Below are 9,207 nucleotides of genomic sequence, written 5' to 3'. Positions count from 1 at the left end.
GCAGCACATTTCCAGACAGTGAAACAGAATTATGCACCAGGATGCACAACAGCTAATCATCTTGTTCAATACACTGAAAACAGAAGCAAGGGTGCCATTTAAAAAAAAATAAAAAATCACAGAGTTCTGATGTTTAACAAATAAAACATCTTTCATTGACTGTATGCAAATGAGACTTTTGAGGAAGATCACAGGTTTTCCTCAGAATTAGTCACTTTGGAAGATTCTCAAGTTTCATTTAGAACTCACTTTCTTGGTATGCACACAGTACATGATATTAATCTTGAAAATATTACAAAAGCCATTGAAAAATGCCTCTTTGATTCATGACATAGCCTAGAGAATGCTGGGGCTCCAATTGCTGCCAACACAATGGAATTCAGAAGCTTCTACAGAAGAAATGAAATGATTGGAAAATTTATGCTTTTGGCTGTGCTTGCTATTTAGCATCTGCACCAGCAACATTTAGGACAAAGGCTTTCTTTCTTTCCTTCCTTCTTTCTTTCCTTCTTCCTTCCTCTTCCTCCTTCCTTCCTTTCTTCCTTTTTTTCTTTCTTCCTTCCTATACAATTTCCTACTGGATCTATTCTATCTTTGGAGAAAATGCCAAAAGAAAACAACTTCTTGGAGAAGGATTTTCATTTTATAATGTGACACTCAGAAAAATCTTCACATGCTGCAACTTGATGATTGAACACATCTCACTTGAAAGGGTCATACGTATTTTGGATGGTATTAAATAATAAGATGATAATCAGCCAATTGCACCAAAATATTGCCAAACAGGAGGAATAAATACAGTACCTGTAGCATGTGAGAACTCCATTTTATAAATATGTTCTGTTTCAGCACCCCATTACACCTTGTTTTGAGAACTTAAACATGCTGGTTCAGAAATAGATGTATCCTACCATTATGAAGCTATATGTAGATTGATTAGAATGATCTATTAAACTATTATTATCTATTTAGTGTTGATATGACCAAGGTTCAGCAGTCAGACCTCTTTATCCCATTTGCTGCAGCATGACTGACTAAGAGGCTGGCTCTTTATGGAACACCTGAAAATACATAGTTTCATCTAAACTTGAAAGATTCACAGGCATAGTTTTCATATATGAATAAAAAAATGTGACACAATACTGAAGACAACAACTGTGTCTGATCCTACAGGATGAAAAATCCAAACTCTTCATTGACTTGATATAGGGACATTGATATATCAGCCATCTTGATATAGGGACAGAAATGTAGGCATTAATCTTTAATACTGTGCCTTTCTCCTCTGCATATGGTACCAATAATACATGCAGCTACATAGCATTTGCAAAATCAGTTTACAATTGCAATTGCATGCAATCAACAGTCACTGAGCTGTTGTTCCACAAAGCAAAACCTGACAAGAGGCTTCTTATTTTTAAGTATCTTTAAGAATGTTGAATAAATTGCCATGTGACAATGTAATGTTGAATGAATTGCCATGTAACCAGTAAGTTAATTGTCTCGTATTAAGCATGCATATGTTCTGGTCTTAGAGAAAGTTTGTCCTTCAATGCCTTCAACATAGCATTACTAATTTTCTTGGCCCTATCCTCTTAGGATGTTTAGAAAAAAAGGGAGTGATAGTTGATATGATATAACAGCCTTTAAAAACTACATATTTATGCCTGATCTTAATATATTGGAGAATATACTAAGATTTGATTATATATCAGCATTTAGCTGGCAGACTGACCTCAAGCAGCCTTTCCCTTTTATTCATTTTGTTCAGATGACTCTAAAACCAGGTGGCTATATGTTTGTATTTGTTTATAGAATATGTGTGAAGACCTACAAATTTGGCAAAGCATATTTTGGATACCTTGCCGAGGAAATCTTTCAAACCTGTTGGAACCCAACAACTGTACCACATTACAATTATCTTCATTTAGAGCTATCCCAGTTGAGTATATATATATATCTGCAGTCCTCAGCCAAAATTCACTCCCCCCACCTCCTGCCCTAAGAAAGGTAATTATTTAAGGCAGTCTTTTTTTGTTTGGTTTGAGGAATGCAAAAAATACTGTAGACTATCACAGGGTGAGATCATAAAACAAAGATATATTTTCTTTACTTTGATCAAAGTAAATATGTAATGGAGGCATAAAATTATAGTGCTTTTTCCTTGCCAGATCAGAGACTACAAGAATTCACCACCAACTTCCATCTCAGCGTATTCTTTCTCCCCACATATGCTGCAGGCAGTTCACAAAGGGAGGGGCAGGAAGCCTATTGAATGCCTTACTCAGAAATTTGGTATGTTCTGCTTATTAAAACAGTATGGCTGAGATTGACTGAAAATGAAAGTGTTTCTGCTAAATTCCTAAGTGACAACTAACCACAGAAAATGTAAAAGGAAAAGTGATTGCACTTGGATATTTGATAAAAGGGATTTTTCTTTCCTTTCAGACATTCCTTTGGAAACATTTCTTTCATTAAATGAAAATGTTCCTTTCAATGGGCTTTGATGATATCTGCTGTCTCTTTTTAAAGAAAGTTCCCACCAAACAGCTGAAAACACTGCTGGATAACCTTAACCCATAGCAGTGGAGGGGTGAAGATGATTTTCTTGGAAAGAAATAGCACAATCTCTGAAACATTCATCTGAAATGAGTGTGGGACTCATTGAAACAAATCTATTCAGGGGTGTCAAACTGGTGGGCCGTGGGGCGGATGCATCCCGCGCAGGCCATGCCCACCTCTGCAAAGGCAAAAAAGGTTGTGATACATCACATGAAGTCACGTGACACGATTGAGTTTGACACCTGTTGCTATAGATGGTCCTTGTTGAGAGTGACTCATACAGTTCTCAGTAACAATGGTAAGGGAAAACGTAACTTTATACCCAGTTCTTACCTTTACATCCTCTGCTGTCTCTAAAGCAAAGGAAAGGTGAAATAAGGGTAATATGCACAGTCGTAGTTTAATTTGGCAACCACCTTGCTTAATGAATGAATTGCCTGCCCCAACTGTGGCTGCTAAATGAGAAATATTTATATCTCCTACAGTCTCTTGCAGTGCTGAAGATAGGCAACAGCAGAAAACTCTTTGGGAACAGAGGCTAGGGATTATGGGAGTTGATGTCCAGTACATCTGTTTGGGGTGGCTGATGTTGGCTCTGTTGGAGGGAGTCACTAGCAACTAATGGTTGGAAGAACTGTCTACTATACATTTCAGCTCCTCATAGCGTAACAATCCTTGATTCACCCCTCTTGTGTAATGTTTAGTCATATGTTTGTTATTTGTGAAGAGTAAATACCACAATAGAACAAATAATTAGTTATACATGATTGACAAAGTGTGTAGCCAGCAAAGAAGTTAATCCACTGATTTGACCTCCAAGGGACAATGTGCAGCCTTCTTCACCTGGGATCCTTTCCCTCCATAAGGTTTTCTTCAAGTCCTCAAAATGAAGGGTTCCAGAAGAGAGAGAGTTGAGGGGGGGGGGGAGGGAGGGAGGGAGGGAGGGAGGGAGAGAGAAAGAGAATATAAACTTAATACAATAATTTTTAAAAATATATTAAAAAATAAACATTGTGCGTACATTTTATTTTAAAGTATTAGAATTTAAAAATAAAAGACAAAAACCCTAAACCCTAAGCGATCTACTAAAAAGAACTAGAATGAATGGTAAACTCCAAAACATGAGAAAAAGCTGATTTTTTAAATGCAATTAACATTTTACACTTTCCAACAGTATCATGATATTATATTTATGCATAGCATTATGTCTCAGGTTTTGAACTCTTGATGAAACCTAAACCAGTAAGCTTAAACCAAGTTGCCACAGAGAGGAAGGGGTCAAGCTAATTTCCAAAGCACCTGAAAGCCAGACAAGGAATAATGGATGGAAACTGAACAAGGAGAGATTTAACCTAAGAAATGAGGAGAAATTTTCTGACAGTGAGAGCAATCAACCAATGGAACAGCTTGCCTTCAGAAGTTGTGGGAGTGTCATCACTGGAGGCTTTCAAGAAGAGATTGGACTGCCACCTGTCAGAAATGGTGTAAGGTCTCCAGCTTGGGCAGAGGGTTGGACTAGATGACCTGCAAGCCCTCTTTCAACTGTGTTAATCTGTAAGTTTACACAGAGTTTAACATTCAATAGCTGTCATATTGCTCTCAAATATCCAGTTAAAAAGTTCAAAATTTATTAGAGTAAATCTCAAATTATTAGTAATGTGGTAAATCACAGTCAGCCAGATTTTTAGATTGGATTTTTATCTACCTACCAAGTTCTTCCCAAGGGGCTGGCATAAGCAGATGTTGGTATAAGCCATTGGATCCCAGAATGACTTTGGTGCCTAAAGTTCAAAATTAAAAAACACAAAGAGAAAATTATTTGGACAACAATATCATATAGACAAAAAAAGACGTAACAATGGGGGATCCACAAACACCCTTCTACAAGATAATTTTGATTTTTATCAACTACACAGACAGGACTTTGGCGTTTATTTGTCAACATCTTTCATCCTTCAATTTGCAATTGCCTGATTCTTAGGGCTGACTGAGAGAGTGTGACTGGCCAAGGTCATCCAATTGGCATTGTTGCATTAACAAAGGGATACAATCGAGATCAAGTGAGGTATAATTCCATTCTATAAAGTCTTAGTAAGACCACACCTAGAGTACTGCATCCAGTTTTGTTCACACTATAAAAGTTTTTTTGAGACTCTAGAAAAAGTACAGAGAAGAGCAACCAGGATGGTTAGGGGACTGGAGACTAAAACATATGAAGAATGGTTACAGGAACTGGGCTTGGTTAGACTAGTGAAGAAAAGGACCAGGGGAGACATGATAGCTGTGTTCCAATATTTGAGGAGCTGCTACAGAGAGGAAGGGGTCAAGCTATTTTCTAAAGCACCTGAAGGCCAAACAAGAAATAATGGATGGAAACTGAACAAGGAGAGATTTAACTTGGAAATAAGGAGAAACTTTCTGACAGTGAGAACAATCAACCAATGGAACAGTTTGTCCTCGGAAGTTGTGGGAGTGCCATCACTTGAGACTTTCAAGAAGAGATTGGACTGCCATTTGTCAGAAATGGTGTAGGGTATCCCGCTTGGGCAGGGGGTTGGACTAGATGATCTATTTCAATTCTGGTTATCTGTTATCTGTTTGTATGGCAAGACCATAACTCACAATCTCCTGATTTCTAGCTCAGTACCTTTAACTAGTAACTGAATAACCATTTATTTACTTACTATGTGTATTAGAATACTCAACAAAGATTCCAAACAATTAACATAAAAAACATTAAAAATATAAAACTGATAAATATATAATAGAAACAATATCACAAAGCTCAGTGTTACTTCATTATTTGCTCTGCCTTGTTCAACTCCTCTTGTATGGTAGCTTATATAAGAAAATGTTCAAAATTTGTCAATAGCAATAGCACTTAGACTTATATACCACTTCACAGTGCTTTATAGCCCACTCTAAGCAGTTTACAGAGTCAGCATATTGCCCCCAACAATCTGGGTCCTCATTTTACCCATCTTGGAAGGATGGAAGGCTGAGTCAACCTTGAGCCTGGTGAGATTCAATCTGCCAAATTGCAGTCAGCCAGCAGTCAGTAGAAGTAGCGTGCAATACTGGACTCTAACCACTACACCACCATCATGATGGTATGATACCTTGTTTCCAAAGTTTTCTTATCAAGGGCTGTATGTTTCATGCCATTTAAATTGGTTTTTCAGATAAATTGCTTTATATTTCTTTGGTGCTGAATGTTGGATTTTCTGTTCTACAGGTAGCTTTCTTTATAGTAGACTGTAAGAGAGAAGATGTTCTGCCATTGCTGTTCATGCCCAAATCATCTTAGTCTTTCTATTTCATTCTTAGTTGTGGGTTGTTCACTAGTTCACAGCCTGATAGCATGCTGCAAAGCAGCTGGGATTACATCCACTGTAGCTGCTCTACTATTTTTCAGTAGCTTTATTACTTCCTCTCTTGTAGGTTTGGCATGCAAGGCCTGATTTTCTGGCACTTCAATGAGCAGCAGATCTGTAGATGGTCCCTATGGCTCTTTGTGGTTATATAGTTCTTGCAATAATTGTTCCCATCTTCAAATCTGTTCATTTAAACTGTATCATCTGTCTTATGTACACTGCTCAAAAATAATAATAAAAGGAACACTTAAACAATACAATGGAACTCCAAGTCAATCACACTTCTGTGAAATCAAACTGTCCACTTAGGTAGCAACACTGACTGACAATCAATTTCACCTGCTGTTGTGCAAATGGAATAGACAACAGGTGGGTTACAGTTTCTGTGACCGTTCTTCATATGTTTTTGCCTCCAGTCCCCTAATCATCATGAAGGAGTGAATGAGCTGAAGAGTTTGGAGGCTTCCACTCTACAATGGTTTAAGATCTCTAACAAGGATTGAACTCATAGAACTTTGAATATATAGTGCATTAGCTTTAGGGGCTATCCAGATCCAGCAGTCAGGGCTTGCTTGAAAGGTGTTTATAGAAATTATTTGAATTGTATAGGCCACCCACCTTCTTTTATACTACAATTGAAAACACTGTAGGGGATAGACAGTGTAAAAATATAGAATTTGCCCCCACCCTCCAAGTGATGAGGATTAGAAGTAATATAAAATACACAGAAACTTGTCATAATATAATTCTCTGCTCTAAAAGCTTAAGGGAAGATGGACTGTGTATATCATTAATCTATTTAAGAACTGCTTTGCAGTTTGCAATTTTGTTTACTTGGGTCAGAAGCATCACAATGAAAATAAGGAACACTATATGACATACAATTTTAAATACAAGATTGAAATATGTACAAGTTAAGCAGATCTTGCCCAGAAACATTAGCATGTGTAAATCTCTCCCTCTCTCTCTCTCTCTCCCTCTCTCTCTCTCATCAGCATTAGTTACCTTCTGTGTGTATTGCCATGAGGTTCTCAACTGTACACTCAACTGTACACAAAAAATTTTACTACCTGTTCTATGGGCGTGGCTTAGTGGGTGTGGCATGGCTTAGTGGGCATGGCAGAGGAAGGATACTGTAAAATCCCCATTCCCTCCCCACTCCTGGGGGAAGGTTACTGCAAAATCCCATTCCCTCCCCACCCCATTAACCTGCTTTCCAGCTCTGTTCTCCTGGCAGGGCAACCAAAGAAGACCCAGCCAATCAGCTGGGACTCCAGAGGCAGAGAAGAGATGGGGGCGGGGCCAGTCAGAGGTGGTATTTGATGGTTCTCTGAACTACTCAAAATTTCCACTACCACTTCTCCAGAACTGGTCAGAACCTGCTGAATACCACCTCTGGCACGTATACATATGTGTTGTTGTCTGCCTGCCACTGCAATTGCAAAGGCAGAAGCCATTGGATAGCTCCATTTGTTCAGAGTGTACAGTCTATTCAATGATTTCCATACTTCCCAGTTTTCGCCTGATCCAGATGCCAGCTCCTCCCTTGGTTCCATCCAGTGTAGGTTCTAGGTTGTTTTCCATAGATCCACTCTAGTAATTTGCAATCATTTGGGATTTTCCTATCATACATTGGGGCAGCACGTAAGTCCAGAAAAACAAAACAAATGAATTTACACTCTCTTTCCCCCCCTTCTTTCTTCTTTTTCTTTGGGAGGGGCAGATATTTTGATTGATCACTAAGGAAGGTTTATAAGCAAACATAAAAAGCAAACAAGAAGACAGAATAAAAAGTAAATACGGACGAATAAATTTACATACTTCCCTAACAGGCCCAAGGGCTTAACTACTTTAGTTAAGCAGTCAGCATTTTAGGTGTTTTGACAACAGCCATAAAGGTTTGTGAGTAGAATGACTCCAGCTCCTCATTCAGAGGTTTCAGCGCCAAGGTGAGATTTTCACTCTGAGCCCTTTGGCTCACTGCTAAGCTATGCTATTTGGAGTGTTTTGAAGGTAGGCGTCTAAAGACATCCCCAAATATTAACTGAGTGGGAGATCCCAGACAGAAAGTGCTCCGTAGTCTTTAAATTACAGTAATCTCGTGAAGAGGTTCTGTATGATTATTTGTAAAATGAGACAGTAGCTCATGAGAACATAAATTATAATGGCTTGTTTTCTTCACATGGTGTTGGACAGTACATTTTCCCTTGCCCCTTCCCTGCAAAGATATTAATACATAAATAGCTCAGATTCTCACTAAATTTGGCAAAAGGGGGGGAAGAGAGACAGACAGAGAGGGGGAGAGAGAGAGAGAGAGAGATTTACATATGTTGAACTGCAGCTCTGGGACAACAGTGTTTTGCACAGATTAAATAAGAGACTCAGCACAGCTTAATTGGTAGAGAATAGGAATTGGAGAATTCTGAGTTCAAAAATCCTTCCCTAACTTAAAGCTGTGGGCAGGGGATGCATGACTTTCATCAAACCACAATCCCACAGGTGTAAAAAAAAAAAAAAAGAACACATCAGGTAATAAACTTGTTTTTGCTTAACACTTCAGACTGCTTGTCAAAACTATTGTGATTACTTCGCTGTACAAAAAAATAAGTAAACCCCAAAACACATTTCTGGAAACACTGAGTTGTGACCCACTTGTACAACACTTTTTTTTCCCCCATACTGCAAACCCTAATGTGATATAACCTGAGAGTTTCTCGAAGGATTAAAAAACAATGTTTCTTAAGAGCATGGAGAACAACTGCCATTCATGGTGAACAATACTGGGGTGTATTGACTGCAAATTAGACAAGCTCTATGTGCAAGGACATAGAATGATTATTTCCATCACAACAGCAGAAAATCACCACCATCGTCACTCAATACTATTATCATCACTCAATACTATTATTATTTTTTTATTTAATGCATATCCTGCCTTTATTATTTTTTACTAAAAACTCAAAGTGGCAAACATATCCAACATACCTTCCTCCTTCTATTTTCCTCACAACAACTCACATTACTTGCCTGATGCCTTAACCACTAAACTCCCGGCCCATGGGCCTGATATGTCCTGTCCTGGCCACGCCTACCCCCGCTTTAGTGAAGAGGAAAAAAGTCCCAGTAGAACATGTGATACCGCCACGACAATGTGAATTGAACATCTCTTCACTAGAAACTGGCTTTCTTTATTATTTTCTATTTCATTCTGAATTGCCTTGGTTTATCCCATATTAGTCATCATAGGTGAGTATCAAAGATGGCTTGTTGT

General features: G+C 38.3%; 1 long non-coding RNA gene across 1 annotated transcript; it reads right to left on the bottom strand.

The window, feature by feature from the left end:
• Positions 1-3,104: 3,104 nt before the first annotated feature.
• LOC148125537 (uncharacterized) lies at positions 3,105-8,950 on the bottom strand. The gene is made up of 3 exons (XR_015743993.1): positions 8,922-8,950; positions 4,272-4,343; positions 3,105-3,442 (listed from the first exon to the last, which is right to left on the bottom strand). It is a non-coding gene; the product is annotated as an uncharacterized LOC148125537 (long non-coding RNA).
• Positions 8,951-9,207: the final 257 nt, after the last annotated feature.

This window comes from Pseudonaja textilis, chromosome 5 (assembly GCF_049901715.1).
Source record: "Pseudonaja textilis isolate UNSWEBS1 chromosome 5, rPseTex1.2, whole genome shotgun sequence".
In the NCBI taxonomy this organism is placed as follows: domain Eukaryota; kingdom Metazoa; phylum Chordata; class Lepidosauria; order Squamata; family Elapidae; genus Pseudonaja; species Pseudonaja textilis.
This window is presented reverse-complemented; position numbering and strand designations above follow the sequence as displayed.